Raw genomic sequence first — 17,580 nt, 5'->3', positions numbered from 1 at the left:
TATGTTTATACAAGTCCTACGTCTACTCGCGGTTATGTTACAAACATTACCCATTGCTCGTTTTATTTCTAACGAATTGACTGGTAACATATAATATGTTTGAAGAACACATAGATTTATGTTACTTGATAGCAGAAGTAAAACTTGGGAACTTTATTGACCCTTATTTCTTATTTCTCCAAACCAAAAACGTAAATGTGTATGGAGAAAGTGAAAGTTTGTTTCTTGTCCGGTCGTGTTTCTCCAGTAAGCGGATTAGCCGGTCGTCGAAATTTGGTTTTGCTTTGTGCGGAAGGCAAAAAATCGGCCGGTCGCCGTAATTTTGTTCTGTTTTGCGCGGGTGAGTAAATGAATCAGAAAGTGAAAGTTTAATCCTTGTCCAGTCGTTTTTCTCCAGTAAGCGGATCGACCGGTCGTCGAAGCTTAGTTTTGCTTTGTGCGGAAAGCAAAACGATCGGCCGGTCGTCGTAATTTTGTTCTGATTTGCGCGGGTGAGTGAATAAATCAGAAAGTGACAGTTTCAGACAGCGAGAGTGTTATTTCCCATCCCATAGATCGCATCACTTACCGAAGTGAATCCAGATAAATTATCCTTTGTTACTAAAACGATATCCTATCCCAAGACAATCGTGGAGATGCAGAGGTATACTCGGTCTCTAGTAGCAACGAGAGTCTGACTAACAATCCTTCCCTTCCTATACCGTAAGGACGTGGCCGGCGCCGTTATTGACTTTAGATATTTGAGCTCCTGAAACGTGTACATTGAGAATTGGTAGCTAGTCCCAAGCCCCATTTATTGTGTTCTCTGTACAATTTCGCAAGTTCTAGTCAATCACGGAGTTACAAATACGAATTGTGCGGTCATAATGCTCATGCTCATCTTCTTCTTCTTCTTCTTCTTATTGGCATTACATCCCCACACTGCGACAGAGCCGCCTCACAGCTTAGTGTTCATTAATCACTTTCACAGTTATTAACTGCGAGGTTTCTAAGCCAAGTTACCATTTTTGCATTCGTATATCATGAGGCTAGCACGATGATACTTTTATGCCCAAGGAAGTCGAGGCAATTTCCAATCCGAAAATTGCCTAGACCTGCACCGGGAATCGAACCCAGCCACCCTCAGCATGGTCTTGCTTTGTAGCCGCGTGTCTTACCGCACGGCTAAGGAGGGCTCGTGCTCATGCTCAATCCAAAAACGCAAATGTGCATGCTCTTCAACTACATAACATAATGATAGTTAATTCTTGAAACAAAACCTATTGATACTTTAAAATTAAAAAATCCAACTTATTTAGATTTTGGGTGGAATACCAGAATTGAAGGTTTTCAATAATCTCGATCTACAAATTTGGATCCCATTTAAACACACATTCAAACTGCTCAAACTAGACTAGCTACAAGGAAAAACTCAATTAATTTTCCTTGCTGCTACATATTTCCATTTCCACTGTAGTACCTTGGCGTTGTAAACCAGTAAATATAAAATTAGGTCGATGTTAAGAAATTACACACAGTTCGAATTGTTCAAAATAATGGCAATTTTTATTTCTGATATACTTGTCAGTTCAAACGTCGTATTTCACAAATCGAGTTATTTCTATGATCTATAGCACATATATACTTGTTCGAACCTATCCAACCAATTGTTCTCCAGATATTTTCTAAACAAAAATTGTTTCTATTTCGAATAATTCGATCTGTGTGTATTTTTTAACAAGATCGCATTTTATTTTATAAGTATATGAAATAATCAATATTTTTAAAGTTTACTGCCAAAATTTGAGGCCAATCGATCATCAGGGAAATGAAGTAAAAACATGCCTAAGTAAGCAATTTTGAATTATAATGGACCTGAGCTGAAATCAGGTGTACGCACATACATGCAGATAGGTAGGAAATTCGCAAGTTAAAAAGATCATCTAAAAGCTTTTTGGTGACGCTTTTTTGTCTGTTGAAACTTATTGAATAAGTTCAGATGTTACGTGTTAGTTCATACTACTTGGAAACTATAAGAATTTATCTCCAAAAAGGCAAAGTAAATTAAATAAAAAAAAATGCGAATTCAACATTGAATCCACAACCAAGTCACCTCAAAATCAATTCATCCGGTTCCTACAACATATATGGTGTATGGCTCATGTGGGGAAGTTTCTTCATATCAGCAACACTATCGTCTGCAACACTATCGACTAAGATAGTTGGGCTGGACAGTTAACAGTTCATAAAGGGTGATGCTACGTGGAAGCAGATGCCGACAAACAACGCCTGCTGAGGCGACCCACATAGCTTATGTAGAGCATAACAAAATTTATTCTGTGGAGATGATTTGCACAACGAGGAAGGAAGTCTGCCTCATGGATGTAGCCAAAGCAAAGTTATTTCTTGAATTACAGACATTTTGCACATGATGAAAATAACATGATTTTTGCTTCGCTAAGCTTCAATCAAAATCTAGATAAAGTTAATTGTTCATTTTGACACAGTATTCATGGCAAGAGCATCCCTGACATCTAAGAAACACCGACGCTTTTGTGTCTGTGCCAGCCACATTTTCGTTACTCATCCTTTCGTTACTCGTCCTTTGCCCGAGCCAACAGTGGCAAGACAAGTTTCCTTCTTTCTGTGTAAACAGGTTTATTCCTCAGAGTACATTAAATTTCGATCTTCCCTTCTTCCGCAACAAGCTGCCTGCCATTTTACCAGCAGACAGACCCGTCTGATTACTATGCGATAGGAAACGACGGTTCATCATCACCAGCATCCTCCCGGTAGTCGTGGTCGCCGTCATCGTCATCCTGACGGTCGTCTTCATTATCATCCAAATTCAAGTTGTGAAATCAAAGAAACTTCAGAGCTGCAGTAGAACCAACGTTGAAGTTTTTGCTTTTCATTACTGACATCTCTGGTTTAAAGGTGATGTTTCGTGAAAAATAATTGCGTAATGGATATGTAATGTAAAGGGGTTTGACAAAAAGGATGAAATAGGCAACATTTTGTCAAAATTCAAATCAGCATAACTTTGCGTATAACAATCCGATTTTGAGAAAACCAAGACCATCGAAGGAGGAAACTCGTCTAGTACTCTGTCTCCGTCCAAAACCTCAAATTGGCCACCGGAGATGTTCCGGGTTTTCCGAGGGTATGATCAAAATGTGTTTCTTCTTCTGTTTGTCATTTTATGTGACGTTTACTTCCATCAAGTTTTATGCATTCCTCAGAAACTAAAACTAAAATGCTCACCAAATCTGCAGATCAAAAATCCATTAGGTATACCGTGGGGCATCGAAATCCGTACACTTAAGCACCTTAGTATATGAAAAAGTCATTCGAAAATAGGAATCGAATGTAAATAAAACGTTTGTCATCGACACAGGAGCATGAAGGCTTCTACTTTTGAAGTGTTTCACATTTACTCATTAAAAACTACGAAAAACATGATAAAATAATGAATTAAATCAACTACTCCTGACTCGAAATCCGTCCACCGTGGACGGATTTTGAATCAAAGGATCAAAATCCGTACAGCTATTTTTTAACTAAATATTAAAATTGAAACAGTCTGATTGACTAAACTACCACTGTAAATAGTTCGATACGCACCTTGTACGATTTGTATTTCGCTTAGCTTATGTAATGATTCGCAATTAGCAATTAAAACACAGTCACTTTTGGTGCAATTAAGCTGTACCCGAAAACAAAATGGCGGCACAAACTGCGCGTTTGGTGGGTGAAGATTTGTTTTTAATTTTTGTTGTTTTAATTTCAAAGCCTCCTTTCCAATTTCATGCCCTAAAAGCTTACTGCCAAAAATCTGAACCGGATAAGATTAATTATTTCTACATTAATTATCTTTAACCCCCTTAAATTTATTGATGTCTCATGAAGTGGACGGATTTCGGTGCTGTACGGATTTCGGTCCCGCACGGTACGCAGAAATATGTCCATTCCCGTGAAAACGGTCCGGGATTGGCCATACTCCCTGAACAGATCTCACTTCCGCAGATCACCCGGAACATGTTACAAATTGGCCAGTAAGTCTTATAGTCCTTAAAATGTAACTTTTATACAGAAACTATCCCAAATAACATTTTAAGTTTTATTCCGCTCTAGGAATGGTTTTCAAGAAAAAATAATAAGATTGAACAATAAAACCCGCTATTACATGACAACCTTGTGATGGTCACTATAAGAGTAAGATATGGCCAAGTGGCCCTCTCTAGATAACCACTTCTTCTTCTTCTTCTTCTGGTAGATAACCACTATAAACCTATTATAAGAATATTTAGAAATCCTTTTTAAACCACTCGCAAAAAAGGGAATTTGGCTGCGGCCGCTGTCAAAAATGTTGCTTATAAAAAGGGAAACAAAACTTTGCTGGAAAATGATAACAAAATAAATTGTTGATGTTGATAATTTTTTTTCAGGATTGTTTTTTTAATTCACTTCTATCCAAATGAGGTGCGCGTTTAATTTCATGGTGAAAGCTAGTGAAAAAATAAGATTGAACACCACGCGCCCTCAAAATAATGTAGTTCTGGACATTTAATTTGAAATTATTATAATTGTTGTTATCGTAGATCTCAATTGAATCAATTTATTTTTCTCCCTAATATATTTATTATGCATGTCAATCACAAAAAAAAAGGTTTTACGCAGTGGAAACATTGTTCAATCATGAATTTCAGGGATAAATTGTATTGACTTAAAATGCTTCTCCATTTTCAACATGGCCATCTCAAATTTCGATCAGGAAAATGTTGCTCTTATTAAACACCGTCATAAGCTCTTTGCAATGCAAATATACTTATTGGGGTAATCCATTTGACCACATTAGGACCAAAAATCAAGCTTTGAAAATATGGTTTATCACGCTGTTCATCACTACCGTAGAGCTGTTCATAAGATTAATAGGCGTTTGACGTTTGAAGCTTTTTCAGCATACTTATAAGAGATTTATTGATAGCAATAAGATTGACAATAAAACTGAGCAACAGGCTGTGGCGATTGCTATGATAAATCCGCTATAAGAATTAAATAAATCCAAGAAGCAGGGAAATTGTTACTTGGGATATTTATCGTCTTAGAAAAAACATGAAATTTGACACCCACGGTTCCAGATGGTTCCCAAACAAGCTCCCTCCCCCTGGAATCTGCTATAAGTGTGGACTTAATACCATTACTCAATTTGAGCTAGATATTTTATTCTAGACTAAATTTGCTGCATAATGCTACGGCCTTATTGAGAAATAAAAACAAATTTATTTTCGTGATTTTTCGTTTTTCGTGATTTTCCCATTATAGCTTTTATAAATTTTGATCGAAACAAAAAAATGAGCAAAGACATCATCACCGCTAGAAGGATCGATCTGGATTTCTATGGGGTGATTTGACATAGTTAATCTGTACCAATTTTTGATCATCAGGTTCCAATCTGTTATGTTCCTTCATTATCCAGATGTATTAGTTTTAATTTGCACCTACTGCTCTTTAGGTACTAAGTGTCATATGGGTGGCGATTATGCGTGCACCTATTAGTGGATGTTATGAAAAAATAACACGCAATTGTTAGACACTTAGTGGACATATTTGGGCTGATATTATCTCTTGAGACAACATGGTAGTCGTGGTTGATTAGGTAGACCACTTGATTCAAACTCCAGGACAATTTGGAGATCTTACAACATCTCAGATTCCTAGATTTTAAGACGCAAGTGGAGGACATAACTTGGTGGCCATATTTGGGCTGATATCACTGCTCGAGGTAGTATGGTAATCGTCGTTGAATAATATCGCAATACAATGTGAACGAACCTTTGAAGCTGCAAAATTGGCCACACAGGATTAGAAGTGTCATTGAAATTACTTCGATTTTTCGGATGCTTCTGTTCAAAACTGGAGCTATTTTGATATATAGTGAATATACTCAACTGGTGAGCACGTTCCAATCATTTCCTTCTTTTCTTTCATCGCATTATAAATTTAAAATTGGCCACTATTACGTACAACGCATCTTTTGTTGCTTTTGCCGCGGATATTGGGGAGTCCCAGGTATCCGGCTCATGCTTTAGTTGGCAACGGTGGCTCTTCTTGACCTTCATTCTCTGAGTAGTTTGTACGAATAAAAGCGTCATTATGTAGTTTTGCTATACCTGTTATGAACAACTAGTACAACCCGTTCCCTACACTTCCTGCGGAAACATTTCTTGAAGTGATGAACTTTGTTATAATCTTAAAAATCACTCTAAAGAAGTTAAAAACAAAAGAAACATTCCTTGCTTCAGGAATGAATCCTTTTTGAAGTACTAGTCTTCGTAACAAAAATTGGCACCATTGTGGAGCATGAGATATGATTAAATTATTCGTAGTACCACTTGGCCACTTGGTACCTTGATCATTGAATATATTTAATGTTTTAGATGGCTGCTGGGTCTCATTATTTACTAGATAAGTTACCAACCAACCCACCACGTCACATCAAGTTGGCAACGATAAAACACCAAACATCCTACAAACACTATTTGGCCCGAATCATCAAAAAGCATCAACCCCAACAACCACGTGAGCGACCGGCAAACGCATAACAGCCTACAGCACATTTACCTTTTGACGATAAACTGCGGCATCAACAAAATAACATCCGGACAACGACGACAACAGTGATCGACCCTTGGACAGGCTTCGGAAAGTGTAGGTCAGCTAGTTTCAATTGCATAGGTTAGCTCTAAGTAGAATTGAATATAATTATCATTCTTGGTTTAACAGTGATTTAGAGTAGTCGTTCTTTTTTTTTATAAGCTCATGTTCGAGTCCCCGTGATTTAACCGGCGCAGTCGGTAGGAGCCGCGTCCGAGTTCTTAGTTCGCGAGTGAGTGTGTTCGTCAAAAAGACATCTTCGAGGGAATATCGAAGACTTGCAGCACATCCCAGAGAAGAAAAGGCCAACGCGGATAATCATAAGGAACCAGAATCTGTCGAAGGAATATCGACATCCCGAGAGAGACCAGCATCGACGGATAATCGGACACGTCCTCTCTACTATCGAAGGAACATCGATAAAAACTTAGGTAAGTGAATTTTTAATTTTCTTAAAGATACAAGTGTAAGATAAAAGTGATTCAGTGCTTAACAGTGTTAAAATAGTGCGAAAATAGCCCGAAGAAGTAATAATCGCTTTGATATGGCGAGAAATTTGCAAGACCAACAAATTGAGGAGCTGCAACGGCAACTCCAAGAGTTAGCTCAACACGTGTCTAATCGCGACGAAGAGCTAGCGCACGTTCGAGCTCAAGCCGAACAAGCGCTCCACCAACATGCGAATGTGCCCCCAGCACCAACCGTTGCTAATATTGGGAGAACAGAGAGCATTTTAAAATCTCTCCAAACCCCACAAATTATACGGGATCTTCCCTGTTTCGATGGGAACCCAGTGAAATTAAACTCATTTATCAGGGCAATCGACAACATAATGCCTTTACTAAATGAAGCGGAGGAAGTAACGTGCACAATGTGTGGATCCAAGCGGTTCGCACAAAAATTATTGGTGACGCAGACAACATACTCGAGTTGTATGGCACCAATTTAAATTGGAACGAGATGAAACAAAATCTAATTACTCATTATAGCGATCGACGAAACGAAGTGTCTCTAACTCGTGATCTTTTCAAAATTTATCAAACAAACAACGTCGAAGAGTTTTACAGCAAGGTGTCCCACACCATTTCATTACTGATCAATAATTTAAACATTATTGAAAATAATGCAGCAGTTATTGCCTCGAAAAGGAGTTTTATCAACAGATGGGGCTAAAAGTCTTTTGGCTGGGTTAAAAGAACCCTTAGGTCCAATAATTAGGGCACGCGGACCAGATACAATGAAGGATGCCCTTCGATTGTGTCTGGAGGAACAAAATTATAATTATGCGAAACCAAATTTCAAGCCGTTACCACCAGTCCCAGCCAAACCAACATTTGCTCCGCGCCATCAAACACATACTCATTTCAACTCATCTCAAAGATTTCCACCGTCACCAGGACCACGTCCACAACGACCACCTTATCCCAATAATTACATGCCTCAAAGATTTCCTCCTAGAAATGTTTTTCCACCAGCGATGGCCCCAAGACCATTCCCAAAACCAATTCCAAGGGCCGTCCCGATGGATGTCGACCCCTCTACTATGAGCAAACATGTCAATTACATGAATCGACCCCTACCTAATTACAACCAATTTCCCCACGAAATCATTTTTCACCTCAAGCTAACAGATTTCATGTTGAAGAATTAAGAAACATCGAATTAGCCAACCACTACTATCCATATGAACAATATCAGTACCCAGAAGAATATTACCTAGAAACAAATCCATTTTATTCTAACGATGTTAGCAACCATCTCCACAGTGATAATGAACAAGGAAACACCATTGATAACTCTGCTTGTGTAACCAATGAATCATCAGAATCCCTTGCACCCAATGAATCGTCGGAAACCCCTGTTGACGACGTAAATTTTCGAATAACTTCCGACTTAATAGAAGAAAAATAGGAAGCAACAACTTTCTGCCTTATATCGAACTTAAAACAGAATTTGGTAATCTTAAACTCCTCATTGACACGGGAGCCAACAAAAATTATATTGATCCATCATTAGTAGGTACATCATGGATAAAAATGTCAAACCCATCGGTAGTAAAGAGCATCAACGGACATCATAAGATAGACAAATACATAAAATTCTCTCCTTTCAAAGGGAGACTTCCACTAACTTTTCACCTCCACAAATTTCACTCCTTTTTTGACGGACTTATAGGGTATGAATCTTTGGCCGATTTAAAAGCTAATATTATCACCCACTCCAACAAACTACAGTTTTCAAATTGCACTATACCCTTGAAAAAGAAATATCCTGATTCATACACAGTTTGCGTTAATTCCAACGAACAAATAGGTATTACATTGTCCACTGATGTTACAAACGGGGATTTTTTCATTGACAACGAACTACCTCTGACTGATGAGATAGTTGTACTCCCGGGAATTTACCACGCGAAAAATAACAAAACGACAGTGATAATAGAGAACAAAACGGAGGACATTGCCAAAATAAATCCAAACAGGCTTGTGTTTGGAGAATTGAATAATTTTGATACAAAACCCATTGGGACTAAGTTAGTCAGGAAAAAGACAGAGATACAGTTATCTAATCAACTACGATTAGACCATCTCAATACTGAAGAGCGTGAAAAACTTCTAAAGATTATTCGTAATTTCGAAGATATTTTTCACAAAGAAGATAAAACTCTTACGTTCACTAATGGCATTAAACACTCTATCAAAACCAAAGATGACGTACCCGTACATTCTAAATCATACCGGTATCCTTTCTGTCACAAAGAAGAGGTACAACGGCAGATCATGAAAATGCTTGAGCAGGGTATTATCAGACATTCAAATAGTCCTTGGTCCAGCCCAGTGTGGGTAGTTCCAAAAAGATGGATGCCTCTGGTCAAAAGAAATGGCGTTTAGTAATCGATTATCGAAAACTGAACGAGAAAACTGTTGAAGACAGATACCCTATTCCTAATATCAACGATATATTAGATAAGCTAGGAAATGTCTCTACTTCACCACCCTCGACTTAGCCTCTGGATTCCATCAAATTGAAGTCCAAAAGAGGACATTGCAAAGACAGCATTCAGTGTCGAACATGGGCATTATGAATTTTTACGTATGCCCTTTGATTGCGAAACGCTCCATCCACCTTTCAGAGGGTAATGGATAATATACTTAGAGAATACATTGGCAAAATATGTCTAGTTTACATGGACGACATAATTGTGTATTCTACTAGTCTCCAAGAACACTTGGAAAACTTAACAAAGATCTTCACTTGTTTGCAAAAGTATAACATGAAGATTCAATTAGATAAAAGCGAATTCCTACGCAAAGAAGTCGCTTTTCTTGGACATGTCGTAACACCAGAGGGTGTTAAACCAAATCCAAGCAAGATTAGTGCAATCAAAACATGGCCCATACCCAAGACCGATAAGGAACTTCGCGGGTTCTTAGGTATTCTAGGTTACTACCGCAAATTTATTCAAGATTTTGCTAAAATTGCAAAACCACTCACCAACTGCCTACGAAAAGGTGAAAAATTAAGCACACTGCTGAGTTTGTTAATGCATTCGAGAGATGCAAAAACATTTTGACTAGTAGTAGTATCTTGCAATACCCAGATTTCAACAAAAATTTCATACTAACAACCGATGCTTCTAACCACGCAATTGGTGCAGTAATCTCCCAAGGTACTATTGGAAATGACAAGCCAATAGCGTTCGCATCACGAACCCTAACAAAGTCAGAAGAAAACTATTCCACCATCGAAAAAGAGTTATTGGCTATTCGATGGGGATGCAAATACTTTAGGCCATACCTTTTTGGTAGAAAATTTGTGTTATACACAGACCATCAACCTTTAACGTATGGACTAAACCTCAAAACTCCAAATAGTAAACTTATCAAATGGAGACTCGAACTTGAGGAATATGATTATGAAATTAAGTATAGACCAGGCAAACAGAATATTGTCGCAGATGGTTTATCTCGAATTCCGCATGAAGTAAACTTAAACGAAGAAGACGAGTCAGATGACGAAACCGTTCATTCGGCAGATACAGATGATAGCGAATTCGTTCCAATGACTATACGCCCTCTCAATGTACATTCTAATCAAATAATACTCCGTATTAGTGACCATGATGAAAATAAGGTAGAAGAAATCTTTCCACGCATTTTTAGGAGAACAATTTCAAGAATCACGTTTGGCGTACCTACTCTAATCAACATCTTTAAAGAATACATGAACCCCAAACAGGTGAACTGCATTATGTGTCCAGAGTCAGTCATTCCTACCATTCAAGTCGTGTACAAAAACTATTTCAGTAGAAATAAAATTCTTAAAGTCAGGATTTCTCAAATTTTACTGGAAGACGTACAAACTTTGGAAGAGCAAAACGAGTTGGTTAGAAAAACTCACGAACTTTCACATAGAGGAATTTGGGAAAATTTTAAGGAACTGGCAGGAAAATATTACTTTCCTAAAATGAAGCAAAATATTAGAAAATTCATTTTACTTTGTGAAACGTGCAACAAAAATAAATATGAGCGTAAACCATACAAGATTAAACATGGGGAATCGCCCATTCCAAAAGCACCTTTAGAAATCATTCATCTAGACATACTCATATCCCAACCAAACATGTTTCTATCAATAGTAGACAAATTCTCCAGATTTGCAGTCATATTGCCATTAGCTAGTAGGAATATCCAGGACATCAGGAAAACGCTTTTAAAATATTTCAGCACCCACGGTAAGCCACAGCTAATCATCTCAGACAACGAACCAGCAATGAAATCCATTGAGGTTCGGGGACTGTTAGAAGATTTACGGATTCAAATTTATTTCACACCAGTAAATCGTAGCGAGACTAACGGTATAGTCGAAAGATTTCATAGTACTCTCGCTGAGATTTACAGGTGCATCAAGGATAAGTATAATGACTTAAGTAGCAAAGAAGTTTACATGATTGCTTGCACTCTGTATAACGGAACAATCCACACGGCAACAAAATTAAAACCCAGAGAGATTTTCTTTGGTATAAAAGATGGTGAAGAACGCCCACTTGATATGGATCAAATTTTGGCAAATAGAAACAAGGTATACGATGACGTTGTCATGCAATTGGAACGAACCCAGAAAAAGGATCTAAATCAACACAATCAAAATAGAGAAGAGGAACCTGAATTGCAGGAGAACGAGAAAGTGCTCCACAAAGTGCAAGGAATCAAATGTAAAACCAAGAAAAAATTTGACGCGGTTCAAGTTATCCAGAATAGAAATAAAACATTCATAGATAACTCGAATCGCAAATTACATAAAAATAATTTAAAAAGACTTCGTAAGTAACGCTTACTATTTCTATTTTTAGGAAAACCATGCTGATCTTAACCATCCTAATTCCACTGTCCATTATGAAGACCACGCAGACGCAGACTATACAAATACAGGACCTTTCGAACAACCCAGGACTACTGACGATAAAAACAGGACAAAGCCTCATCATTAATAGTTACGACAGACTATACCACGAAGTCGACCTTACCCAATACGGTAATGTATTGGTACAAGTTGAAAGAATTATTTCAGGCCTAAGAACTTTTCAGTCCTTTCACGATATAACAGAATTACTGACGAGAAAATTTCAAGATGTTTCAAAATTGTACTATAACCTTTTACCACATAGAAGAGCTAGAAGAGGTGCATTTAATTTGTTAGGATCAGGTATCAAATTGATTACAGGGAATCTTGATGAAAACGACCTTATAGAAATAAATCATGATATTCAAAACTTGAAATCAAAAAGCCAATCATTAATTAAACAGAATAACGTACAGGTAGCCATCAATGAAAGGATTGAAAAGCAACTAAACGAGATGACAGAAAGCTTCAACAAACATCAAAATGCAATTGTAAAAGAACTTGTAAAAGCTAAAAATAATAGATTAGAGAACCACAATGTAACCCTTCTCATGCAAACATTCAAAATTTCATATCATTTAGATCAAATTGAGGACTTCTTAGAATCAGTATTTGAAACTATTCAACTTGCTAAACTGAAAATTATTCCCAGAAACTTTCTAGATAAGAGCGAGCTTAAACTTATCAAGGACAAATTAGAAGAACAACACGTAGAGTTCATTAATACAGATCAGGTTTACGAGCTTTTAGATATCATATCAGTCTTCAAAGACAAAACATTATATTTCATCATACTCATACCCCAACTAGAACCTTCCAGCTTCAACCAACTACTCTTAGAGCCAGTACCTATCAACGGTAGAACGATGAAGATACCTACAACATCAGCACTATTCGGAATAAACTCAACGTTTTCATCAAAAGGGATTGTCGAGCAATCGAAACAAACACTTTATGCAACCGGAACGACCTCATGGATGTTTCCACAGATAACTGCTTTTCAAAAATTCTAAGAGGATACCCAGGTAAATGCCCTTTCACCGAACACTCCAATACAACAGTAGTCAAAAGACTCACCGAAAACCACATCATCATCAAGAACACATCATCTATTGAAATAGGTACAAACTGCAATTTATCCAACAGAACTCTGAAGGGAACAATACTGATATATTTTTCAAACTGTACAATAACACTGAATAACAAGACTTACAGTAACTTGGAACTGTACAGCAAACCTCATCAACACATCATCCCACTCGACGGAGTTCAGATAGAACACAAAATCGAACACGATATTTCCATGCACAAGCTACATGAGTTGCATATCCATAATCGCCAGAAACTTTCTGACTTAGAAAACGAGAATATCAAATACACCTACACCAGTGTAGGCCTTTCAACTTTTAGTATCCTTTCAGTGCTCCTTGTTACCTCATACATCATTATCAGGAGACGTTCAACAACCATTCCAATAATCGTATCGGGACGATACGATCTTAAAGGGGAGCAGTTACCAACCAACCCACCACGTCACATCAAGTTGGCAACGATAAAACACCAAACATCCTACAAACACTATTTGGCCCGAATCATCAAAAGCATCAACCCCAACAACCACGTGAGCGACCGGCAAACGCATAACAGCCTACAGCACATTTACCTTTTGACGATAAACTGCGGCATCAACAAAATAACATCCGGACAACGACGACAACAGTGATCGACCCTTGGACAGGCTTCGGAAAGTGTAGGTCAGCTAGTTTCAATTGCATAGGTTAGCTCTAAGTAGAATTGAATATAATTATCATTCTTGGCTTAACAGTGATTTAGAGTAGACGTTCTTTTTTTAAAAACTCATGTTCGAATCCCCGTGATTTAACTGATATACATAAATATGTTATGACAAACGAACATCATATTTTTACCCAATTTTGCCGACGTCATACATCCAACCCATAAACAGTGTGTACGCGTTTATGATATCCATGACTCTGCCAAATTAAGCAGATCACTCATTCAACGACTTGTAGTTAATCATCCGCTAAACGACAATCACATTACATAGCATCTTATTATGTATGCCCAAAACAGACAACGGTTGCGAAGTGAAATATATTCACGCCGACTGGAAGCTTTGGACAGCGCTGATTTGTTGTCTTCTGACAAACCCAAACGATGCTGCTCTAACTGATGGTACCACTTGTAAATCTTCATCAATCATGATGGTACGTGATACTCATTCGGCTGACATTGACAGTCTTTCCTCGTGGTTATATGAGGTCTGAGCTTTTTTACCAAAACCCCTATCCTCATTAGAATCATCCTTCTAAAAAAAAAAACAAAATGAAAGAAATTTTCATTTGCAGTTGAGTTCAAGTCCCTGTTGAAAATTAGTTCATCGTGATGAGGTTGCTTCATAAAGTTGCCCTTTTTAATCATAGCCTATTCTAAGATTCTCTGGCCATCGACTGTTTATCACAGCCCAGAATGCCCTTCGGTCGGAGTGAGCAATTAGTTTGTACTACACAAGCTTCCTTATGCAAATGAACGAAAATGCTCTGTTGGCTCCATGCCTCAACGCAAACGACCAACTTTTAATTAAAGTCATCGCATTGCAGAGAAAAACTTTCATTCTAACAATCACGTACGATTGTTTTATACATGCAGTTTTGTATAAATGATTAAAACTTGTCTTAGTTCGGTTCTGTGATGTTTCAGTAACTCAAACACGTTTTAAGAGCAATGAAGTTATGTTAATTAGCTAAAACTTTATGAAATTGATTTACATTATGTACATTTTATACGTATTGTATACGATGAAGTGGCTTTTTCTAAATAGAACTTCTGATAGATCAAATAAGTTTTTGTCATCATGTTTTCCTAATGAGGTGAATACATTCATAAAATCAACTTCATTAATTTTGGATCCAAGCTCCTGATATACATTTGAATTGTTTATTTTACCTTCGTTATGAACATCCTACCGTATGCATCAAATATGCTGGGAAATATATGTTGCTGTTCCCTTTCCAGCTATGCTGCATCTTTTGTTACCTAGTTGCGGTCCATGTGTTTGCATTTCATGCACTTCCGAAAGCAGTAATCAAATTTCCTATAGTAGTTGTTGTCTAAACAAGAATACCAAATTTGCCTACATCTACCGACCAGTTTTGGGAGTGTTCGCTCTCCCCGCCATACAAACAACACGGCAACCGGTGGCGAACGGAATTCCATCCTTTGCAACAAGACACTTCCATACCTGCAGTCTCGGTATGAGTGGAACAATTCATCATTGTTGCATAGGTGTACCTCGGAGGGTACTAAAAGGACTTTTAGCTTGTTGAAATTTGAGAAAACCATAAAAAGAGTTGGTCTTCTTCTTCTTATTGGCATTACATCCCCACACTGGGACAGAGCCGCCTCGCAGCTTAGTGTTCATTAAGCACTTCCACAGTTATTAACTGCGAGGTTTCTAAGCCAGGTTACCATATTTGCATTCGTATTATCATGAGGCTAGCACGACGATACTTTTATGCCCAGGGAAGTCGAGACAATTTCCAATCCGAAAATTGCCTAGACCGACACCGGGAACCCAGCCGCCCTCAGCATGGGCTAAGGAGGGCCTCTAAAGAGTTCCCCCCTCTCCCACAAGAAAATTTGCTCGCTATGCCACTAATTCACCGGATATGGTATCTTTTTTAAAGAAATCTGATTTTATTACTGATACATTTTATTAGATATTTTGATGTAATGTGCTATCAGATCGTGCTATACGTTGATGAGCATTGCCAACGTCAAAAACAAAATTGAACCATTTCACATAGAAGAGCTAGAAATCAGCGAACACCTTTTTATATAACTAGTACCAAACCAGAAAATCTTCCTGATACCATTTTTAAGAAACCACTTTCTGAAAAAATGGTTTCTCGGAATTTAGGAAATTCATTTCTAGAAACTCCTCTATCATCGATACTTTACAAGAATTCTAAAGAACTAATCAAAGAAGTTTGAAGAATAGCCCGTTTCAGAATTTTGGAAACTTCCTTTTTCCTTAATTCTGTGCAAATCCTCCCCCAGGAATGCTGCGAAACTTCTTCTTCACGGATTCTGGGAAGCTCATATTACTAGAACACAGGGTTTTTTCTGCCTTATGATTTATGGGGAATCCCTTCCCAGTAGTTCTGATTATGTACCCAGTACACCTTCGGATATCATGGAGAATTCTTCCTCCAAGGATTTTTGGGAACTTTGGACTCCATCAGACTGTAATTTTTTCCTTGAATTCCGTACAAATTCTTCCTCAGGAATTCTAGCAAATTCGTGTTCCAAAAAAATTAAAGGACTACAGCCTACTTTCTCTCCTCAACCCAAATATTCCTTTTTCTTAAATTTCTGTGGAAATCTCACACCAAGATATGTCGGAGGAATTCTTCTGTAGGAATTATAGGAGCTCTATATATAAGAATTATGATATATTTCTGCTTTAGAATTTGAGAGAATTTAGTCTAGTCTAGAAATCAGAGAATTTCATCTTATCCTGCTGACATTTTCTCATCTGAACTTTCTGGTTGGTATTGCATTCCCCATTTAAACATTGTCATGTCGAAGCTTAGTGTTTATTAAGAATTTCCACAGTTGTTGTGAGGTCTCTAAGTAGACTAAGCAAACTAACACGTTTATCCTCATAGACACAAGGAAGTGTGAGGTGTATATCAGACTGTGTATGATCACCGTCTTACCCCTTGTATACATCAGTTGCTCTATGAGGTTGGTAGCGCCGTAAAGCAGACAACGATCGTCACAACGTTGGACGATCGTCATTGTGTGAAAACATCCAGACGAGGTAAGTCACATTTGTCGTCGGGCCGATTCTCCATACCAGGCGATTTGTTGTGCATTATACAAAATGGCTGCTCTTCATTATGCCGCGTCTAGATAATTGCCTGGACAGATTCCACATTTGGCGATCCTGCCAGGAGATCAGCATAATTATAATCGTGCCTAAAATGATGCATGAAATCGCTTGGTGTGAAGAAACAAAAATTACAAAAAAGAAAAAGAAAAAAGTGTTTGAAAACGGTGTCGGAATGCTTTCCTAAAAAAAGTATTCAAAACTGTGGTAAGGCAAACCACTTTGTTAGTGCCTTGGAAACTTTAAGCTTTTAATAAATACTGCTATTTGATTATTGTAGTGGTAATGAAAACCATTACCATAAACATGTGGTAAAGAAAACCACATATAATAAAATAAAATGGCGAGTTGGGACAACCGCCATCTTTGATATCTGTGGTGTGTAATGAAAACTACCCAGATTTTATTAGTGGTAAAGAAAACCATTTGGTAAAGAAAACCAACTGAAAATAAAAATGGCGCGTCGGGACAACCGCCCTCATTGATATCTGCGGTGTGTAATGAAAACTACCCAGATTTAATTAGTGGTAAAGAAAACCATTTGGTAAAGAAAACCAACTGAAAATAAAAATGGCGCGTCGGGACAACCGCCCTCATTGATATCTGCGGTGTGTAATGAAAACTAC

Source organism: Armigeres subalbatus, chromosome 3, assembly GCF_024139115.2.
Source record: "Armigeres subalbatus isolate Guangzhou_Male chromosome 3, GZ_Asu_2, whole genome shotgun sequence".
Lineage (NCBI taxonomy): Eukaryota > Metazoa > Arthropoda > Insecta > Diptera > Culicidae > Armigeres > Armigeres subalbatus.
The sequence above is the reverse complement of the archived record's forward strand: the minus strand, read 5'-3'. Positions refer to the sequence as shown.